The 22,268-nt window shown below is 34.5% G+C and overlaps 1 non-coding gene across 1 annotated transcript; it reads right to left on the bottom strand.

Annotated features, from left to right (window-relative positions):
• Positions 1-1,044: 1,044 nt before the first annotated feature.
• LOC143262509 (small subunit ribosomal RNA) lies at positions 1,045-2,965 on the bottom strand. The gene has a single exon (XR_013036298.1). It is a non-coding gene; the product is annotated as a small subunit ribosomal RNA (ribosomal RNA).
• Between the last annotated feature and the right edge of the window lie 19,303 nt (positions 2,966-22,268).

The following is a 22,268-nucleotide window of genomic DNA, read 5'->3' as shown; positions in this document are numbered from 1 at the left end:
TCACCTCCAAAAACGACGGGGATATGGATATTCAAACTGGACAATTATCAACCCGATACTGGATTCGAAAAGTTTCTCTCTCCTTTCGTCGTTATTTACACCGGACGGACTCACGGCCGGCTCTAGCTGGGTGTCATATATATATACGTCCCACGCTCATGCTGCCACTAGCGCGCAACAGAGTAGGGTGTCAATGACAACGACACAGCATTGAAACGAGCTACACAAGCCGGTCTCTCTTGATACCAATGTAAACGAGCATTAAGTTATCTTCAGACTGCCCGATATTTTCGTCCTTTGGACTTTCCCAACGATTCCTTTTTTTCTTTTTTTTTTTACACCACAGCGAAGACTTGAGGAAGCGTGATTAGCACGCTCGCATCCCTCCCTGTCCTACTACAACTGTGTGTGTGTGTGTGTGTAAAGAAAGAAAAAAGAATACATTGGCTTTCTCTCTATCGAGAAGATGGCCTACGCAACGCAGATCAAAGGCCTAATACGTGTAATATAATACGCGTCTGGCCGTGTATAAATCACGCACGAATGATCTGGTCGGGCCCAACTCTTCTCGTACGCTTATTTTTCCGTGTTGAGGCACTATCATAAAATCACACAAACCCCAACACGTGTGTGTCTTGGAAGGAAGATGGCCTACGCAACGCAGATCAAAGGCCTAATACGTGTAGTACACACGTCTGCCGTGTAAATCACGCACGAATGATCTGGTCGGGCCCAACTCTTCTCCACCACACCACATCCCAACTTTGTACATTTTTATATATTTTTGTGCGTTGGGGCACCTTCATAATCACAAACCCCAACAACACATATATCTCTCTCTCTTTGAAAGATTTGTTGTGGCCTACGCAACGCAGATCAAAGGCCTAATACGTGTAGTACACACGTCTGGCCGTGTAAATCACGCACGAATGATCTGGCGGGCTCAACAATATCTTTTTTTTTTATATGAATTCTTATCCACAAACTAATCGAATTCATTTTCTCTCCTCCTCTCCTCTCTCTTTGAGATATATTGGAACATTGTAATGATCCTTCCGCAGGTTCACCTACGGAAACCTTGTTACGACTTTTACTTCCTCTAAATAATCAAGTTTGGTCATCTTCCCGGCATCATCGGCAATGCCGAAACATTGCCGCGCACCAGTCCGAAGACCTCACTAAATCATTCAATCGGTAGTAGCGACGGGCGGTGTGTACAAAGGGCAGGGACGTAATCAACGCGAGCTTATGACTCGCGCTTACTGGGAATTCCTCGTTCATGGGGAATAATTGCAAGCCCCAATCCCTAGCACGAAGGAGGTTCAGCGGGTTACCCGGGCCTTTCGGCCAGGGAACACACGCTGATTCCTTCAGTGTAGCGCGCGTGCGGCCCAGAACATCTAAGGGCATCACAGACCTGTTATTGCTCAATCTCGTGCGGCTAGAAGCCGCCTGTCCCTCTAAGAAGATTTGTTTGTACGTTGGTAGTAAAAACCCCACCGGCAGAAGCCGAGAGCCTTCGAGATACCATAATTACGTCTATTTAGCAGGCTAGAGTCTCGTTCGTTATCGGAATTAACCAGACAAATCGCTCCACCAACTAAGAACGGCCATGCACCACCACCCACCGAATCAAGAAAGAGCTATCAATCTGTCAATCCTTCCGGTGTCCGGGCCTGGTGAGGTTTCCCGTGTTGAGTCAAATTAAGCCGCAGGCTCCACTCCTGGTGGTGCCCTTCCGTCAATTCCTTTAAGTTTCAGCTTTGCAACCATACTTCCCCCGGAACCCAAAAGCTTTGGTTTCCCGGAAGCTGCCCGCCGAGTCATCGTAGGAACTTCGGCGGATCGCTAGCTGGCATCGTTTATGGTTAGAACTAGGGCGGTATCTGATCGCCTTCGAACCTCTAACTTTCGTTCTTGATTAATGAAAACATTTTTGGCAAATGCTTTCGCTTCTGTCCGTCTTGCGACGATCCAAGAATTTCACCTCTAACGTCGCAATACGAATGCCCCCATCTGTCCCTATTAATCATTACCTCGGGGTTCCGAAAACCAACAAAATAGAACCGAGGTCCTATTCCATTATTCCATGCACACAGTATTCAGGCGAAGGTAGCCTGCTTTGAGCACTCTAATTTGTTCAAAGTAAACGTACCGGCCCACCTCGACACTCAGTGAAGAGCACCGCGATGGGATATTAGTTGGACCGCCCCGTGAAGAGCAAAGCCCACCGGTAGGACGTACCACATAATGCCAGTTAAACACCGCGAGCGATGAACCGACACTGTGACACACAGATTCAACTACGAGCTTTTTAACCGCAACAACTTTAATATACGCTATTGGAGCTGGAATTACCGCGGCTGCTGGCACCAGACTTGCCCTCCAATGGATCCTCGTTAAAGGATTTAAAGTGTACTCATTCCGATTACGGGGCCTCGGATGAGTCCCGTATCGTTATTTTTCGTCACTACCTCCCCGTGCCGGGAGTGGGTAATTTGCGCGCCTGCTGCCTTCCTTGGATGTGGTAGCCGTTTCTCAGGCTCCCTCTCCGGAATCGAACCCTGATTCCCCGTTACCCGTTACAACCATGGTAGGCGCAGAACCTACCATCGACAGTTGATAAGGCAGACATTTGAAAGATGCGTCGCCGGTGCTATAAGACCATGCGATCAGCACAAAGTTATTCAGAGTCACCAAAGCAAACGATGGACGAGTGTAAACACCCGCCACCGATTGGTTTTGATCTAATAAAAGCGTTCCTACCATCTCTGGTCGGAACTCTGTTTTGCATGTATTAGCTCTAGAATTACCACAGTTATCCAAGTAAATTTTAGTACGATCTAAGAAACCATAACTGATTTAATGAGCCATTCGCGGTTTCACCTTAATACGGCATGTACTGAGACATGCATGGCTTAATCTTTGAGACAAGCATATGACTACTGGCAGGATCAACCAGGGAACTATACAATATGTATATATAAAATGGACAAAATTTAAATCCTTTTCCATCGTCGCCTGTTTCATATATATATGTCAGGTCGACACACCACTTTTCTCTTTCAAATATGTACAAGTTTTGCCACATTCCGCGCTTGTAACATATCTTCTTTAACGCTCAATTTCTTTCATTTTTCTACCATACAGATATTTTACCGTACGCCCAAAAACGTACGTATTATATTTTTGTTCTATCATAAAATCACATTTTTCTACGTACGCCAGCTTCGTACGTTTCTATCTTTGCCTTCATAAAATCACAAGATAATTTTATCTTCAAGAGTCTCGCTATTAACATCTTGTAAGATAAATGTACGTCCCAGCTAAAACGTACAAATACTTCAAGTTAAGTAATAATATATCATCGCTATTGACAAATTTTTAAGATCCAAGACACAGTTCTCTCTATATGTTTTAATATTTTTTATGTACTCAAATATATTCAAAGGAAAAAGTACATGGGTGATGCCATAGTCGTGGAAGCGCGTACGCTCACGCTGATCTTCTGACCGCCGGAAGCACGAAACCTCTGATCTGGGCAAAATCGGCAAGCCGAGGAAGAACGGACAGGACACATGCTGGACTGGCGAGAAAGCGTGTTCTTCCGCTCGCGCTAGGCATTTCGATTTCTGACACCTCTTGATTTAAAAAATCAGTTTTTTGATAGTTTTCTCTCTCCACTGGGCTATTCATTTTAGCCACAGTTTTCAATTGGTACGATTTGCTTCCAAATCTTACAGATGCATTTTAAAAAATTTTTCCATCGCTCGGACAGAAGAGTCGATTGCTCAGTGAGTACGAGTATACATACAAAGTGCATACGGGTAACCAACCCCGTAGGGCTTGCCACATATGGGCCATTCGGTCAAAGACACCGACCCGTGGCCACGCTGTGTGGAGAAAAGTCCGTAACGTAAACGGCACGAAACAGTCAGGACCGAAGCCCCGAAGGAGCTCTGAGACAGCTTCTCGACCGAGATCGTAGAATTGGCCCAAAACCCGCTCTGCTCCGTCCGCCTCGCACGGACCGTGTATCTCTTATAGATACCGAACGGCCGGCAAGGACGCCGGCGCCGCCGGCCGAATAGCACGCGCGCTTATGAGTGTAAACCGCCGCGGCAACAGACCGCCCGGCCGTGCTGTTGTAACATAGCGCGTGAACGAACGAAAAAAAAATTTATAGTAAACATTAAAATAAATTACATTACCGTAAACTAGACAAAAAATTACACATTTTTTCCCAATATGAAAATTTTCACAAACTTTTCAAAGTCCCATCGCATCGAGTAAACTTTTTTAATAACGCTTCCGCACGATTCTAAATGCTTAATCCATATGTGAAATCGTTCACTGATCACGAATATCGTATTTAAAAAAATTACAAAAATTTATTTTTCAAAATAATCAAAAAAAACCGAAAAATCACAAGAGTAAAGTACCATTATTTTAAACAATATGTCGTTCTAAATGCTTAATCCCTATGTAAAAAAGTTATCTAAGCAAGAATATGTAATTGAAAAAAATTAGAAAAATTTATTTTAGCCGTAAATCGAAAATAATGGGGACACCGGAGCTGTTCGAAGCGCCGAGACGCGCCGCGTACGCCCGAATATTTTCAAAGTCCCAACGTACCGATCAAGAGTAAAGTACCATTTTCCTACATTAGATTTCGTTCTAAATGCTTAATCCCTATGTAAAAACGTTAGTTAAGCAAGAATATCGTATTTTTAAAAAAATCTAATGATAGGATTTTCCAGAAAATTGAAAAAACCGAAAAATGTCAAGAGTAAAGTGCCATTTTCTGACATTAGATTTCGTTCTAAATGCTTAATCCCTATGTAGAAACGTTAGTTAAGCAAGAATATCGTATTTTTAAAAAAATCTAATGATAGGATTCTTCAGAAAATTGAAAAAACCGTAAAATGTCAAGAGTAAAGTGCCCTTACTTTAAACAATGTATCGTTCTAAATGCTTAATCCCTATGTAAAAAAGTTATTTAAGCAGGAATATGTTATTGAAAAAAATTAGAAAAATTTATTTTAGCCGTAAATCGAAAATAATGGATCGAGCGAATCGGTCGATTGCGCCGAGACGCGCTATGATGCAACAGACGAGCGATTGGAACGCCCGAATATTTTCAAAGTCCCAACGTACCGATCAAGAGTAAAGTACCATTTTCCTACATTAGATTTCGTTCTAAATGCTTAATCCCTATGTAAAAACGTTAGTTAAGCAAGAATATCGTATTTTTAAAAAAATCTAATGATAGGATTTTCCAGAAAAATGAAAAAACCGAAAAATGTCAAGAGTAAAGTGCCATTTTCTGACATTAGATTTCGTTCTAAATGCTTAATCCCTATGTAGAAACGTTAGTTAAGCAAGAATATCGTATTTTTAAAAAAATCTAATGATAGGATTTTTCAGAAAATTGAAAAAACCGTAAAATGTCAAGAGTAAAGTGCCCTTACTTTAAACAATGTATCGTTCTAAATGCTTAATCCCTATGTAAAAAAGTTATTTAAGCAGGAATATGTTATTGAAAAAAATTAGAAAAATTTATTTTAGCCGTAAATCGAAAATAATGGATCGAGCGAATCGCTCGATTGCGCCGAGACGCGCGATGATGCAACAGACGAGCGATTGGAACGCCCGAATATTTTCAAAGTCCCAACGTACCGATCAAGAGTAAAGTACCATTTTCCTACATTAGATTTCGTTCTAAATGCTTAATCCCTATGTAGAAACGTTAGTTAAGCAAGAATATCGTATTTTTAAAAAAATCTAATGATAGGATTTTCCAGAAAATTGAAAAAACCGAAAAATGTCAAGAGTAAAGTGCCATTTTCTGACATTAGATTTCGTTCTAAATGCTTAATCCCTATGTAGAAACGTTAGATAAGCAAGAATATCGTATTTTTAAAAAAATCTAATGATAGGATTTTTCAGAAAATTGAAAAAACCGTAAAATGTCAAGAGTAAAGTGCCCTTATTTTAAACAATCTATCGTTCTAAATGCTTAATCCCTATGTAAAAAAGTTATCTAAGCAAGAATATGTTATTGAATAAAATGAGAAAAATTTATTTTAGCCGTAAATCGAAAATAATGGGTCGAGCGAATCGCTCGATTGCGCCGAGACGCGCTATGATGCAACAGACGAGCGATTGGAACGCCCGAATATTTTCAAAGTCCCAACGTACCGATCAAGAGTAAAGTACCATTTTCCTACATTAGATTTCGTTCTAAATGCTTAATCCCTATGTAGAAACGTTAGTTAAGCAAGAATATCGTATTTTTAAAAAAATCTAATGATAGGATTTTCCAGAAAAATGAAAAAACCGAAAAATGTCAAGAGTAAAGTGCCATTTTCTGACATTAGATTTCGTTCTAAATGCTTAATCCCTATGTAGAAACGTTAGTTAAGCAAGAATATCGTATTTTTAAAAAAATCTAATGATAGGATTTTTCAGAAAATTGAAAAAACCGTAAAATGTCAAGAGTAAAGTGCCCTTACTTTAAACAATATATCGTTCTAAATGCTTAATCCCTATGTAAAAAAGTTATTTAAGCAGGAATATGTTATTGAAAAAAATTAGAAAAATTTATTTTAGCCGTAAATCGAAAATAATGGATCGAGCGAATCGGTCGATTGCGCCGAGACGCGCTATGATGCAACAGACGAGCGATTGGAACGCCCGAATATTTTCAAAGTCCCAACGTACCGATCAAGAGTAAAGTACCATTTTCCTACATTAGATTTCGTTCTAAATGCTTAATCCCTATGTAAAAACGTTAGTTAAGCAAGAATATCGTATTTTTAAAAAAATCTAATGATAGGATTTTCCAGAAAATTGAAAAAACCGAAAAATGTCAAGAGTAAAGTGCCATTTTCTGACATTAGATTTCGTTCTAAATGCTTAATCCCTATGTAGAAACGTTAGTTAAGCAAGAATATCGTATTTTTAAAAAAATCTAATGATAGGATTCTTCAGAAAATTGAAAAAACCGTAAAATGTCAAGAGTAAAGTGCCCTTACTTTAAACAATGTATCGTTCTAAATGCTTAATCCCTATGTAAAAAAGTTATTTAAGCAGGAATATGTTATTGAAAAAAATTAGAAAAATTTATTTTAGCCGTAAATCGAAAATAATGGGGACACCGGAGCTGTTCGAAGCGCCGAGCGCGTCGCGTACGCCCGAATATTTTCAAAGTCCCAACGTACCGATCAAGAGTAAAGTACCATTTTCCTACATTAGATTTCGTTCTAAATGCTTAATCCCTATGTAAAAACGTTAGTTAAGCAAGAATATCGTATTTTTAAAAAAATCTAATGATAGGATTTTCCAGAAAATTGAAAAAACCGAAAAATGTCAAGAGTAAAGTGCCATTTTCTGACATTAGATTTCGTTCTAAATGCTTAATCCCTATGTAGAAACGTTAGTTAAGCAAGAATATCGTATTTTTAAAAAAATCTAATGATAGGATTCTTCAGAAAATTGAAAAAACCGTAAAATGTCAAGAGTAAAGTGCCCTTACTTTAAACAATGTATCGTTCTAAATGCTTAATCCCTATGTAAAAAAGTTATTTAAGCAGGAATATGTTATTGAAAAAAATTAGAAAAATTTATTTTAGCCGTAAATCGAAAATAATGGATCGAGCGAATCGGTCGATTGCGCCGAGACGCGCTATGATGCAACAGACGAGCGATTGGAACGCCCGAATATTTTCAAAGTCCCAACGTACCGATCAAGAGTAAAGTACCATTTTCCTACATTAGATTTCGTTCTAAATGCTTAATCCCTATGTAAAAACGTTAGTTAAGCAAGAATATCGTATTTTTAAAAAAATCTAATGATAGGATTTTCCAGAAAATTGAAAAAACCGAAAAATGTCAAGAGTAAAGTGCCATTTTCTGACATTAGATTTCGTTCTAAATGCTTAATCCCTATGTAGAAACGTTAGTTAAGCAAGAATATCGTATTTTTAAAAAAATCTAATGATAGGATTCTTCAGAAAATTGAAAAAACCGTAAAATGTCAAGAGTAAAGTGCCCTTACTTTAAACAATGTATCGTTCTAAATGCTTAATCCCTATGTAAAAAAGTTATTTAAGCAGGAATATGTTATTGAAAAAAATTAGAAAAATTTATTTTAGCCGTAAATCGAAAATAATGGGGACACCGGAGCTGTTCGAAGCGCCGAGCGCGTCGCGTACGCCCGAATATTTTCAAAGTCCCAACGTACCGATCAAGAGTAAAGTACCATTTTCCTACATTAGATTTCGTTCTAAATGCTTAATCCCTATGTAAAAACGTTAGTTAAGCAAGAATATCGTATTTTTAAAAAAATCTAATGATAGGATTTTCCAGAAAATTGAAAAAACCGAAAAATGTCAAGAGTAAAGTGCCATTTTCTGACATTAGATTTCGTTCTAAATGCTTAATCCCTATGTAGAAACGTTAGTTAAGCAAGAATATCGTATTTTTAAAAAAATCTAATGATAGGATTCTTCAGAAAATTGAAAAAACCGTAAAATGTCAAGAGTAAAGTGCCCTTACTTTAAACAATGTATCGTTCTAAATGCTTAATCCCTATGTAAAAAAGTTATTTAAGCAGGAATATGTTATTGAAAAAAATTAGAAAAATTTATTTTAGCCGTAAATCGAAAATAATGGATCGAGCGAATCGGTCGATTGCGCCGAGACGCGCTATGATGCAACAGACGAGCGATTGGAACGCCCGAATATTTTCAAAGTCCCAACGTACCGATCAAGAGTAAAGTACCATTTTCCTACATTAGATTTCGTTCTAAATGCTTAATCCCTATGTAAAAACGTTAGTTAAGCAAGAATATCGTATTTTTAAAAAAATCTAATGATAGGATTTTCCAGAAAATTGAAAAAACCGAAAAATGTCAAGAGTAAAGTGCCATTTTCTGACATTAGATTTCGTTCTAAATGCTTAATCCCTATGTAGAAACGTTAGTTAAGCAAGAATATCGTATTTTTAAAAAAATCTAATGATAGGATTTTTCAGAAAATTGAAAAAACCGTAAAATGTCAAGAGTAAAGTGCCCTTACTTTAAACAATGTATCGTTCTAAATGCTTAATCCCTATGTAAAAAAGTAATTTAAGCAGGAATATGTTATTGAAAAAAATTAGAAAAATTTATTTTAGCCGTAAATCGAAAATAATGGATCGAGCGAATCGGTCGATTGCGCCGAGACGCGCTATGATGCAACAGACGAGCGATTGGAACGCCCGAATATTTTCAAAGTCCCAACGTACCGATCAAGAGTAAAGTACCATTTTCCTACATTAGATTTCGTTCTAAATGCTTAATCCCTATGTAAAAACGTTAGTTAAGCAAGAATATCGTATTTTTAAAAAAATCTAATGATAGGATTTTCCAGAAAATTGAAAAAACCGAAAAATGTCAAGAGTAAAGTGCCATTTTCTGACATTAGATTTCGTTCTAAATGCTTAATCCCTATGTAGAAACGTTAGTTAAGCAAGAATATCGTATTTTTAAAAAAATCTAATGATAGGATTTTTCAGAAAATTGAAAAAACCGTAAAATGTCAAGAGTAAAGTGCCCTTACTTTAAACAATGTATCGTTCTAAATGCTTAATCCCTATGTAAAAAAGTTATTTAAGCAGGAATATGTTATTGAAAAAAATTAGAAAAATTTATTTTAGCCGTAAATCGAAAATAATGGATCGAGCGAATCGGTCGATTGCGCCGAGACGCGCTATGATGCAACAGACGAGCGATTGGAACGCCCGAATATTTTCAAAGTCCCAACGTACCGATCAAGAGTAAAGTACCATTTTCCTACATTAGATTTCGTTCTAAATGCTTAATCCCTATGTAAAAACGTTAGTTAAGCAAGAATATCGTATTTTTAAAAAAATCTAATGATAGGATTTTCCAGAAAATTGAAAAAACCGAAAAATGTCAAGAGTAAAGTGCCATTTTCTGACATTAGATTTCGTTCCAAATGCTTAATCCCTATGTAGAAACGTTAGTTAAGCAAGAATATCGTATTTTTAAAAAAATCTAATGATAGGATTTTTCAGAAAATTGAAAAAACCGTAAAATGTCAAGAGTAAAGTGCCCTTACTTTAAACAATGTATCGTTCTAAATGCTTAATCCCTATGTAAAAAAGTTATTTAAGCAGGAATATGTTATTGAAAAAAATTAGAAAAATTTATTTTAGCCGTAAATCGAAAATAATGGATCGAGCGAATCGCTCGATTGCGCCGAGACGCGCTATGATGCAACAGACGAGCGATTGGAACGCCCGAATATTTTCAAAGTCCCAACGTACCGATCAAGAGTAAAGTACCATTTTCCTACATTAGATTTCGTTCTAAATGCTTAATCCCTATGTAGAAACGTTAGTTAAGCAAGAATATCGTATTTTTAAAAAAATCTAATGATAGGATTTTCCAGAAAATTGAAAAAACCGAAAAATGTCAAGAGTAAAGTGCCATTTTCTGACATTAGATTTCGTTCTAAATGCTTAATCCCTATGTAGAAACGTTAGTTAAGCAAGAATATCGTATTTTTAAAAAAATCTAATGATAGGATTCTTCAGAAAATTGAAAAAACCGTAAAATGTCAAGAGTAAAGTGCCCTTACTTTAAACAATGTATCGTTCTAAATGCTTAATCCCTATGTAAAAAAGTTATTTAAGCAGGAATATGTTATTGAAAAAAATTAGAAAAATTTATTTTAGCCGTAAATCGAAAATAATGGGGACACCGGAGCTGTTCGAAGCGCCGAGCGCGTCGCGTACGCCCGAATATTTTCAAAGTCCCAACGTACCGATCAAGAGTAAAGTACCATTTTCCTACATTAGATTTCGTTCTAAATGCTTAATCCCTATGTAAAAACGTTAGTTAAGCAAGAATATCGTATTTTTAAAAAAATCTAATGATAGGATTTTCCAGAAAATTGAAAAAACCGAAAAATGTCAAGAGTAAAGTGCCATTTTCTGACATTAGATTTCGTTCTAAATGCTTAATCCCTATGTAGAAACGTTAGTTAAGCAAGAATATCGTATTTTTAAAAAAATCTAATGATAGGATTCTTCAGAAAATTGAAAAAACCGTAAAATGTCAAGAGTAAAGTGCCCTTACTTTAAACAATGTATCGTTCTAAATGCTTAATCCCTATGTAAAAAAGTTATTTAAGCAGGAATATGTTATTGAAAAAAATTAGAAAAATTTATTTTAGCCGTAAATCGAAAATAATGGATCGAGCGAATCGGTCGATTGCGCCGAGACGCGCTATGATGCAACAGACGAGCGATTGGAACGCCCGAATATTTTCAAAGTCCCAACGTACCGATCAAGAGTAAAGTACCATTTTCCTACATTAGATTTCGTTCTAAATGCTTAATCCCTATGTAAAAACGTTAGTTAAGCAAGAATATCGTATTTTTAAAAAAATCTAATGATAGGATTTTCCAGAAAATTGAAAAAACCGAAAAATGTCAAGAGTAAAGTGCCATTTTCTGACATTAGATTTCGTTCTAAATGCTTAATCCCTATGTAGAAACGTTAGTTAAGCAAGAATATCGTATTTTTAAAAAAATCTAATGATAGGATTTTTCAGAAAATTGAAAAAACCGTAAAATGTCAAGAGTAAAGTGCCCTTACTTTAAACAATGTATCGTTCTAAATGCTTAATCCCTATGTAAAAAAGTTATTTAAGCAGGAATATGTTATTGAAAAAAATTAGAAAAATTTATTTTAGCCGTAAATCGAAAATAATGGATCGAGCGAATCGGTCGATTGCGCCGAGACGCGCTATGATGCAACAGACGAGCGATTGGAACGCCCGAATATTTTCAAAGTCCCAACGTACCGATCAAGAGTAAAGTACCATTTTCCTACATTAGATTTCGTTCTAAATGCTTAATCCCTATGTAAAAACGTTAGTTAAGCAAGAATATCGTATTTTTAAAAAAATCTAATGATAGGATTTTCCAGAAAATTGAAAAAACCGAAAAATGTCAAGAGTAAAGTGCCATTTTCTGACATTAGATTTCGTTCCAAATGCTTAATCCCTATGTAGAAACGTTAGTTAAGCAAGAATATCGTATTTTTAAAAAAATCTAATGATAGGATTTTTCAGAAAATTGAAAAAACCGTAAAATGTCAAGAGTAAAGTGCCCTTACTTTAAACAATGTATCGTTCTAAATGCTTAATCCCTATGTAAAAAAGTTATTTAAGCAGGAATATGTTATTGAAAAAAATTAGAAAAATTTATTTTAGCCGTAAATCGAAAATAATGGATCGAGCGAATCGCTCGATTGCGCCGAGACGCGCTATGATGCAACAGACGAGCGATTGGAACGCCCGAATATTTTCAAAGTCCCAACGTACCGATCAAGAGTAAAGTACCATTTTCCTACATTAGATTTCGTTCTAAATGCTTAATCCCTATGTAGAAACGTTAGTTAAGCAAGAATATCGTATTTTTAAAAAAATCTAATGATAGGATTTTCCAGAAAATTGAAAAAACCGAAAAATGTCAAGAGTAAAGTGCCATTTTCTGACATTAGATTTCGTTCTAAATGCTTAATCCCTATGTAGAAACGTTAGTTAAGCAAGAATATCGTATTTTTAAAAAAATCTAATGATAGGATTCTTCAGAAAATTGAAAAAACCGTAAAATGTCAAGAGTAAAGTGCCCTTACTTTAAACAATGTATCGTTCTAAATGCTTAATCCCTATGTAAAAAAGTTATTTAAGCAGGAATATGTTATTGAAAAAAATTAGAAAAATTTATTTTAGCCGTAAATCGAAAATAATGGGGACACCGGAGCTGTTCGAAGCGCCGAGCGCGTCGCGTACGCCCGAATATTTTCAAAGTCCCAACGTACCGATCAAGAGTAAAGTACCATTTTCCTACATTAGATTTCGTTCTAAATGCTTAATCCCTATGTAAAAACGTTAGTTAAGCAAGAATATCGTATTTTTAAAAAAATCTAATGATAGGATTTTCCAGAAAATTGAAAAAACCGAAAAATGTCAAGAGTAAAGTGCCATTTTCTGACATTAGATTTCGTTCTAAATGCTTAATCCCTATGTAGAAACGTTAGTTAAGCAAGAATATCGTATTTTTAAAAAAATCTAATGATAGGATTCTTCAGAAAATTGAAAAAACCGTAAAATGTCAAGAGTAAAGTGCCCTTACTTTAAACAATGTATCGTTCTAAATGCTTAATCCCTATGTAAAAAAGTTATTTAAGCAGGAATATGTTATTGAAAAAAATTAGAAAAATTTATTTTAGCCGTAAATCGAAAATAATGGATCGAGCGAATCGGTCGATTGCGCCGAGACGCGCTATGATGCAACAGACGAGCGATTGGAACGCCCGAATATTTTCAAAGTCCCAACGTACCGATCAAGAGTAAAGTACCATTTTCCTACATTAGATTTCGTTCTAAATGCTTAATCCCTATGTAAAAACGTTAGTTAAGCAAGAATATCGTATTTTTAAAAAAATCTAATGATAGGATTTTCCAGAAAATTGAAAAAACCGAAAAATGTCAAGAGTAAAGTGCCATTTTCTGACATTAGATTTCGTTCTAAATGCTTAATCCCTATGTAGAAACGTTAGTTAAGCAAGAATATCGTATTTTTAAAAAAATCTAATGATAGGATTCTTCAGAAAATTGAAAAAACCGTAAAATGTCAAGAGTAAAGTGCCCTTACTTTAAACAATGTATCGTTCTAAATGCTTAATCCCTATGTAAAAAAGTTATTTAAGCAGGAATATGTTATTGAAAAAAATTAGAAAAATTTATTTTAGCCGTAAATCGAAAATAATGGGGACACCGGAGCTGTTCGAAGCGCCGAGCGCGTCGCGTACGCCCGAATATTTTCAAAGTCCCAACGTACCGATCAAGAGTAAAGTACCATTTTCCTACATTAGATTTCGTTCTAAATGCTTAATCCCTATGTAAAAACGTTAGTTAAGCAAGAATATCGTATTTTTAAAAAAATCTAATGATAGGATTTTTCAGAAAATTGAAAAAACCGTAAAATGTCAAGAGTAAAGTGCCCTTACTTTAAACAATGTATCGTTCTAAATGCTTAATCCCTATGTAGAAACGTTAGTTAAGCAAGAATATCGTATTTTTAAAAAAATCTAATGATAGGATTCTTCAGAAAATTGAAAAAACCGTAAAATGTCAAGAGTAAAGTGCCCTTACTTTAAACAATGTATCGTTCTAAATGCTTAATCCCTATGTAAAAAAGTTATTTAAGCAGGAATATGTTATTGAAAAAAATTAGAAAAATTTATTTTAGCCGTAAATCGAAAATAATGGATCGAGCGAATCGGTCGATTGCGCCGAGACGCGCTATGATGCAACAGACGAGCGATTGGAACGCCCGAATATTTTCAAAGTCCCAACGTACCGATCAAGAGTAAAGTACCATTTTCCTACATTAGATTTCGTTCTAAATGCTTAATCCCTATGTAAAAACGTTAGTTAAGCAAGAATATCGTATTTTTAAAAAAATCTAATGATAGGATTTTCCAGAAAAATGAAAAAACCGAAAAATGTCAAGAGTAAAGTGCCATTTTCTGACATTAGATTTCGTTCTAAATGCTTAATCCCTATGTAGAAACGTTAGTTAAGCAAGAATATCGTATTTTTAAAAAAATCTAATGATAGGATTTTTCAGAAAATTGAAAAAACCGTAAAATGTCAAGAGTAAAGTGCCCTTACTTTAAACAATGTATCGTTCTAAATGCTTAATCCCTATGTAAAAAAGTTATTTAAGCAGGAATATGTTATTGAAAAAAATTAGAAAAATTTATTTTAGCCGTAAATCGAAAATAATGGATCGAGCGAATCGCTCGATTGCGCCGAGACGCGCGATGATGCAACAGACGAGCGATTGGAACGCCCGAATATTTTCAAAGTCCCAACGTACCGATCAAGAGTAAAGTACCATTTTCCTACATTAGATTTCGTTCTAAATGCTTAATCCCTATGTAGAAACGTTAGTTAAGCAAGAATATCGTATTTTTAAAAAAATCTAATGATAGGATTTTCCAGAAAATTGAAAAAACCGAAAAATGTCAAGAGTAAAGTGCCATTTTCTGACATTAGATTTCGTTCTAAATGCTTAATCCCTATGTAGAAACGTTAGATAAGCAAGAATATCGTATTTTTAAAAAAATCTAATGATAGGATTTTTCAGAAAATTGAAAAAACCGTAAAATGTCAAGAGTAAAGTGCCCTTATTTTAAACAATCTATCGTTCTAAATGCTTAATCCCTATGTAAAAAAGTTATCTAAGCAAGAATATGTTATTGAATAAAATGAGAAAAATTTATTTTAGCCGTAAATCGAAAATAATGGGTCGAGCGAATCGCTCGATTGCGCCGAGACGCGCTATGATGCAACAGACGAGCGATTGGAACGCCCGAATATTTTCAAAGTCCCAACGTACCGATCAAGAGTAAAGTACCATTTTCCTACATTAGATTTCGTTCTAAATGCTTAATCCCTATGTAGAAACGTTAGTTAAGCAAGAATATCGTATTTTTAAAAAAATCTAATGATAGGATTTTCCAGAAAAATGAAAAAACCGAAAAATGTCAAGAGTAAAGTGCCATTTTCTGACATTAGATTTCGTTCTAAATGCTTAATCCCTATGTAGAAACGTTAGTTAAGCAAGAATATCGTATTTTTAAAAAAATCTAATGATAGGATTTTTCAGAAAATTGAAAAAACCGTAAAATGTCAAGAGTAAAGTGCCCTTACTTTAAACAATATATCGTTCTAAATGCTTAATCCCTATGTAAAAAAGTTATTTAAGCAGGAATATGTTATTGAAAAAAATTAGAAAAATTTATTTTAGCCGTAAATCGAAAATAATGGATCGAGCGAATCGGTCGATTGCGCCGAGACGCGCTATGATGCAACAGACGAGCGATTGGAACGCCCGAATATTTTCAAAGTCCCAACGTACCGATCAAGAGTAAAGTACCATTTTCCTACATTAGATTTCGTTCTAAATGCTTAATCCCTATGTAAAAACGTTAGTTAAGCAAGAATATCGTATTTTTAAAAAAATCTAATGATAGGATTTTCCAGAAAATTGAAAAAACCGAAAAATGTCAAGAGTAAAGTGCCATTTTCTGACATTAGATTTCGTTCTAAATGCTTAATCCCTATGTAGAAACGTTAGTTAAGCAAGAATATCGTATTTTTAAAAAAATCTAATGATAGGATTCTTCAGAAAATTGAAAAAACCGTAAAATGTCAAGAGTAAAGTGCCCTTACTTTAAACAATGTATCGTTCTAAATGCTTAATCCCTATGTAAAAAAGTTATTTAAGCAGGAATATGTTATTGAAAAAAATTAGAAAAATTTATTTTAGCCGTAAATCGAAAATAATGGGGACACCGGAGCTGTTCGAAGCGCCGAGCGCGTCGCGTACGCCCGAATATTTTCAAAGTCCCAACGTACCGATCAAGAGTAAAGTACCATTTTCCTACATTAGATTTCGTTCTAAATGCTTAATCCCTATGTAAAAACGTTAGTTAAGCAAGAATATCGTATTTTTAAAAAAATCTAATGATAGGATTTTCCAGAAAATTGAAAAAACCGAAAAATGTCAAGAGTAAAGTGCCATTTTCTGACATTAGATTTCGTTCTAAATGCTTAATCCCTATGTAGAAACGTTAGTTAAGCAAGAATATCGTATTTTTAAAAAAATCTAATGATAGGATTCTTCAGAAAATTGAAAAAACCGTAAAATGTCAAGAGTAAAGTGCCCTTACTTTAAACAATGTATCGTTCTAAATGCTTAATCCCTATGTAAAAAAGTTATTTAAGCAGGAATATGTTATTGAAAAAAATTAGAAAAATTTATTTTAGCCGTAAATCGAAAATAATGGATCGAGCGAATCGGTCGATTGCGCCGAGACGCGCTATGATGCAACAGACGAGCGATTGGAACGCCCGAATATTTTCAAAGTCCCAACGTACCGATCAAGAGTAAAGTACCATTTTCCTACATTAGATTTCGTTCTAAATGCTTAATCCCTATGTAAAAACGTTAGTTAAGCAAGAATATCGTATTTTTAAAAAAATCTAATGATAGGATTTTCCAGAAAATTGAAAAAACCGAAAAATGTCAAGAGTAAAGTGCCATTTTCTGACATTAGATTTCGTTCTAAATGCTTAATCCCTATGTAGAAACGTTAGTTAAGCAAGAATATCGTATTTTTAAAAAAATCTAATGATAGGATTCTTCAGAAAATTGAAAAAACCGTAAAATGTCAAGAGTAAAGTGCCCTTACTTTAAACAATGTATCGTTCTAAATGCTTAATCCCTATGTAAAAAAGTTATTTAAGCAGGAATATGTTATTGAAAAAAATTAGAAAAATTTATTTTAGCCGTAAATCGAAAATAATGGGGACACCGGAGCTGTTCGAAGCGCCGAGCGCGTCGCGTACGCCCGAATATTTTCAAAGTCCCAACGTACCGATCAAGAGTAAAGTACCATTTTCCTACATTAGATTTCGTTCTAAATGCTTAATCCCTATGTAAAAACGTTAGTTAAGCAAGAATATCGTATTTTTAAAAAAATCTAATGATAGGATTTTCCAGAAAATTGAAAAAACCGAAAAATGTCAAGAGTAAAGTGCCATTTTCTGACATTAGATTTCGTTCTAAATGCTTAATCCCTATGTAGAAACGTTAGTTAAGCAAGAATATCGTATTTTTAAAAAAATCTAATGATAGGATTTTTCAGAAAATTGAAAAAACCGTAAAATGTCAAGAGTAAAGTGCCCTTATTTTAAACAATGTATCGTTCTAAATGCTTAATCCCTATGTAAAAAAGTTATTTTAGCAGGAATATGTTATTGAATAAAATGAGAAAAATTTATTTTAGCCGTAAATCGAAAATAATGGATCGAGCGAATCGGTCGATTGCGCCGAGACGCGCCATGATGCAACAGACGAGCGATTGGAACGCCCGAATATTTTCAAAGTCCCAACGTACCGATCAAGAGTAAAGTACCATTTTCCTACATTAGATTTCGTTCTAAATGCTTAATCCCTATGTAAAAACGTTAGTTAAGCAAGAATATCGTATTTTTAAAAAAATCTAATGATAGGATTTCCCAGAAAATTGAAAAAACCGAAAAATGTCAAGAGTAAAGTGCCATTTTCTGACATTAGATTTCGTTCTAAATGCTTAATCCCTATGTAGAAACGTTAGTTAAGCAAGAATATCGTATTTTTAAAAAAATCTAATGATAGGATTTTTCAGAAAATTGAAAAAACCGTAAAATGTCAAGAGTAAAGTGCCCTTATTTTAAACAATGTATCGTTCTAAATGCTTAATCCCTATGTAAAAAAGTTATTTTAGCAGGAATATGTTATTGAATAAAATGAGAAAAATTTATTTTAGCCGTAAATCGAAAATAATGGATCGAGCGAATCGGTCGATTGCGCCGAGACGCGCCATGATGCAACAGACGAGCGATTGGAACGCCCGAATATTTTCAAAGTCCCAACGTACCGATCAAGAGTAAAGTACCATTTTCCTACATTAGATTTCGTTCTAAATGCTTAATCCCTATGTAAAAACGTTAGTTAAGCAAGAATATCGTATTTTTAAAAAAATCTAATGATAGGATTTCCCAGAAAATTGAAAAAACCGTAAAATGTCAAGAGTAAAGTGCCATTTTCTGACATTAGATTTCGTTCTAAATGCTTAATCCCTATGTAGAAACGTTAGTTAAGCAAGAATATCGTATTTTTAAAAAAATCTAATGATAGGATTTTTCAGAAAATTGAAAAAACCGTAAAATGTCAAGAGTAAAGTGCCCTTATTTTAAACAATGTATCGTTCTAAATGCTTAATCCCTATGTAAAAAAGTTATTTTAGCAGGAATATGTTATTGAAAAAAATTAGAAAAATTTATTTTAGCCGTAAATCGAAAATAATGGGGACACCGGAGCTGTTCGAAGCGCCGAGCGCGCCGCGTACGCCCGAATATTTTCAAAGTCCCAACGTACCGATCAAGAGTAAAGTACCATTTTCCTACATTAGATTTCGTTCTAAATGCTTAATCCCTATGTAAAAACGTTAGTTAAGCAAGAATATCGTATTTTTAAAAAAATCTAATGATAGGATTTCCCAGAAAATTGAAAAAACCGAAAAATGTCAAGAGTAAAGTGCCATTTTCTGACATCAGATTTCGTTCTAAATGCTTAATCCCTATGTAGAAACGTTAGTTAAGCAAGAATATCGTATTTTTAAAAAAATCTAATGATAGGATTTTTCAGAAAATTGAAAAAACCGTAAAATGTCAAGAGTAAAGTGCCCTTATTTTAAACAATGTATCGTTCTAAATGCTTAATCCCTATGTAAAAAAGTTATTTTAGCAGGAATATGTTATTGAAAAAAATTAGAAAAATTTATTTTAGCCGTAAATCGAAAATAATGGGGACACCGGAGCTGTTCGAAGCGCCGAGCGCGCCGCGTACGCCCGAATATTTTCAAAGTCCCAACGTACCGATCAAGAGTAAAGTACCATTTTCCTACATTAGATTTCGTTCTAAATACTTAATCCCTATGTAAAAACGTTAGTTAAGCAAGAATATCGTATTTTTAAAAAAATCTAATGATAGGATTTTCCAGAAAATTGAAAAAACCGAAAAATGTCAAGAGTAAAGTGCCATTTTCTGACATTAGATTTCGTTCTAAATGCTTAATCCCTATGTAGAAACGTTAGTTAAGCAAGAATATCGTATTTTTAAAAAAATCTAATGATAGGATTTTTCAGAAAATTGAAAAAACCGTAAAATGTCAAGAGTAAAGTGCCCTTATTTTAAACAATGTATCGTTCTAAATGCTTAATCCCTATGTAAAAAAGTTATTTTAGCAGGAATATGTTATTGAATAAAATGAGAAAAATTTATTTTAGCCGTAAATCGAAAATAATGGATCGAGCGAATCGGTCGATTGCGCCGAGACGCGCCATGATGCAACAGACGAGCGATTGGAACGCCCGAATATTTTCAAAGTCCCAACGTACCGATCAAGAGTAAAGTACCATTTTCCTACATTAGATTTCGTTCTAAATGCTTAATCCCTATGTAAAAACGTTAGTTAAGCAAGAATATCGTATTTTTAAAAAAATCTAATGATAGGATTTCCCAGAAAATTGAAAAAACCGAAAAATGTCAAGAGTAAAGTGCCATTTTCTGACATTAGATTTCGTTCTAAATGCTTAATCCCTATGTAGAAACGTTAGTTAAGCAAGAATATCGTATTTTTAAAAAAATCTAATGATAGGATTTTTCAGAAAATTGAAAAAACCGTAAAATGTCAAGAGTAAAGTGCCCTTATTTTAAACAATGTATCGTTCTAAATGCTTAATCCCTATGTAAAAAAGTTATTTTAGCAGGAATATGTTATTGAATAAAATGAGAAAAATTTATTTTAGCCGTAAATCGAAAATAATGGATCGAGCGAATCGGTCGATTGCGCCGAGACGCGCCATGATGCAACAGACGAGCGATTGGAACGCCCGAATATTTTCAAAGTCCCAACGTACCGATCAAGAGTAAAGTACCATTTTCCTACATTAGATTTCGTTCTAAATGCTTAATCCCTATGTAAAAACGTTAGTTAAGCAAGAATATCGTATTTTTAAAAAAATCTAATGATAGGATTTCCCAGAAAATTGAAAAAACCGAAAAATGTCAAGAGTAAAGTGCCATTTTCTGACATTAGATTTCGTTCTAAATGCTTAATCCCTATGTAGAAACGTTAGTTAAGCAAGAATATCGTATTTTTAAAAAAATCTAATGATAGGATTTTTCAGAAAATTGAAAAAACCGTAAAATGTCAAGAGTAAAGTGCCCTTATTTTAAACAATGTATCGTTCTAAATGCTTAATCCCTATGTAAAAAAGTTATTTTAGCAGGAATATGTTATTGAAAAAAATTAGAAAAATTTATTTTAGCCGTAAATCGAAAATAATGGGGACACCGGAGCTGTTCGAAGCGCCGAGCGCGCCGTGTACGCCCGAATATTTTCAAAGTCCCAACGTACCGATCAAGAGTAAAGTACCATTTTCCTACATTAGATTTCGTTCTAAATACTTAATCCCTATGTAAAAACGTTAGTTAAGCAAGAATATCGTATTTTTAAAAAAATCTAATGATAGGATTTCCCAGAAAATTGAAAAAACCGAAAAATGTCAAGAGTAAAGTGCCATTTTCTGACATTAGATTTCGTTCTAAATGCTTAATCCCTATGTAGAAACGTTAGTTAAGCAAGAATATCGTATTCTTAAAAAAATCTAATGATAGGATTTTTCAGAAAATTGAAAAAACCGTAAAATGTCAAGAGTAAAGTGCCCTTATTTTAAACAATGTATCGTTCTAAATGCTTAATCCCTATGTAAAAAAGTTATTTAAGCAGGAATATGTTATTGAATAAAATGAGAAAAATTTATTTTAGCCGTAAATCGAAAATAATGGATCGAGCGAATCGGTCGATTGCGCCGAGACGCGCTATGATGCAACAGACGAGCGATTGGAACGCCCGAATATTTTCAAAGTCCCAACGTACCGATCAAGAGTAAAGTACCATTTTCCTACATTAGATTTCGTTCTAAATGCTTAATCCCTATGTAAAAACGTTAGTTAAGCAAGAATATCGTATTTTTAAAAAAATCTAATGATAGGATTTCCCAGAAAATTGAAAAAACCGTAAAATGTCAAGACTAAAGTGCCATTTTCTGACATTAGATTTCGTTCTAAATGCTTAATCCCTATGTAGAAACGTTAGTTAAGCAAGAATATCGTATTTTTAAAAAAATCTAATGATAGGATTTTTCAGAAACTTGAAAAAACCGAAAAATGTCAAGAGTAAAGTGCCATTTTCTGACAATAGATTTCGTTCTAAATGCTTAATCCCTATGTAGAAACGTTAGTTAAGCAAGAATATCGTATTCTTAAAAAAATCTAATGATAGGATTTTTCAGAAAATTGAAAAAACCGTAAAATGTCAAGAGTAAAGTGCCCTTATTTTAAACAATGTATCGTTCTAAATGCTTAATCCCTATGTAAAAAAGTTATTTTAGCAGGAATATGTTATTGAAAAAAATTAGAAAAATTTATTTTAGCCGTAAATCGAAAATAATGGGGACACCGGAGCTGTTCGAAGCGCCGAGCGCGCCGCGTACGCCCGAATATT

Source organism: Megalopta genalis, unplaced genomic scaffold (assembly GCF_051020955.1).
Source record: "Megalopta genalis isolate 19385.01 unplaced genomic scaffold, iyMegGena1_principal scaffold0139, whole genome shotgun sequence".
Taxonomy (NCBI): Eukaryota; Metazoa; Arthropoda; class Insecta; order Hymenoptera; family Halictidae; genus Megalopta; species Megalopta genalis.
This window is presented reverse-complemented; position numbering and strand designations above follow the sequence as displayed.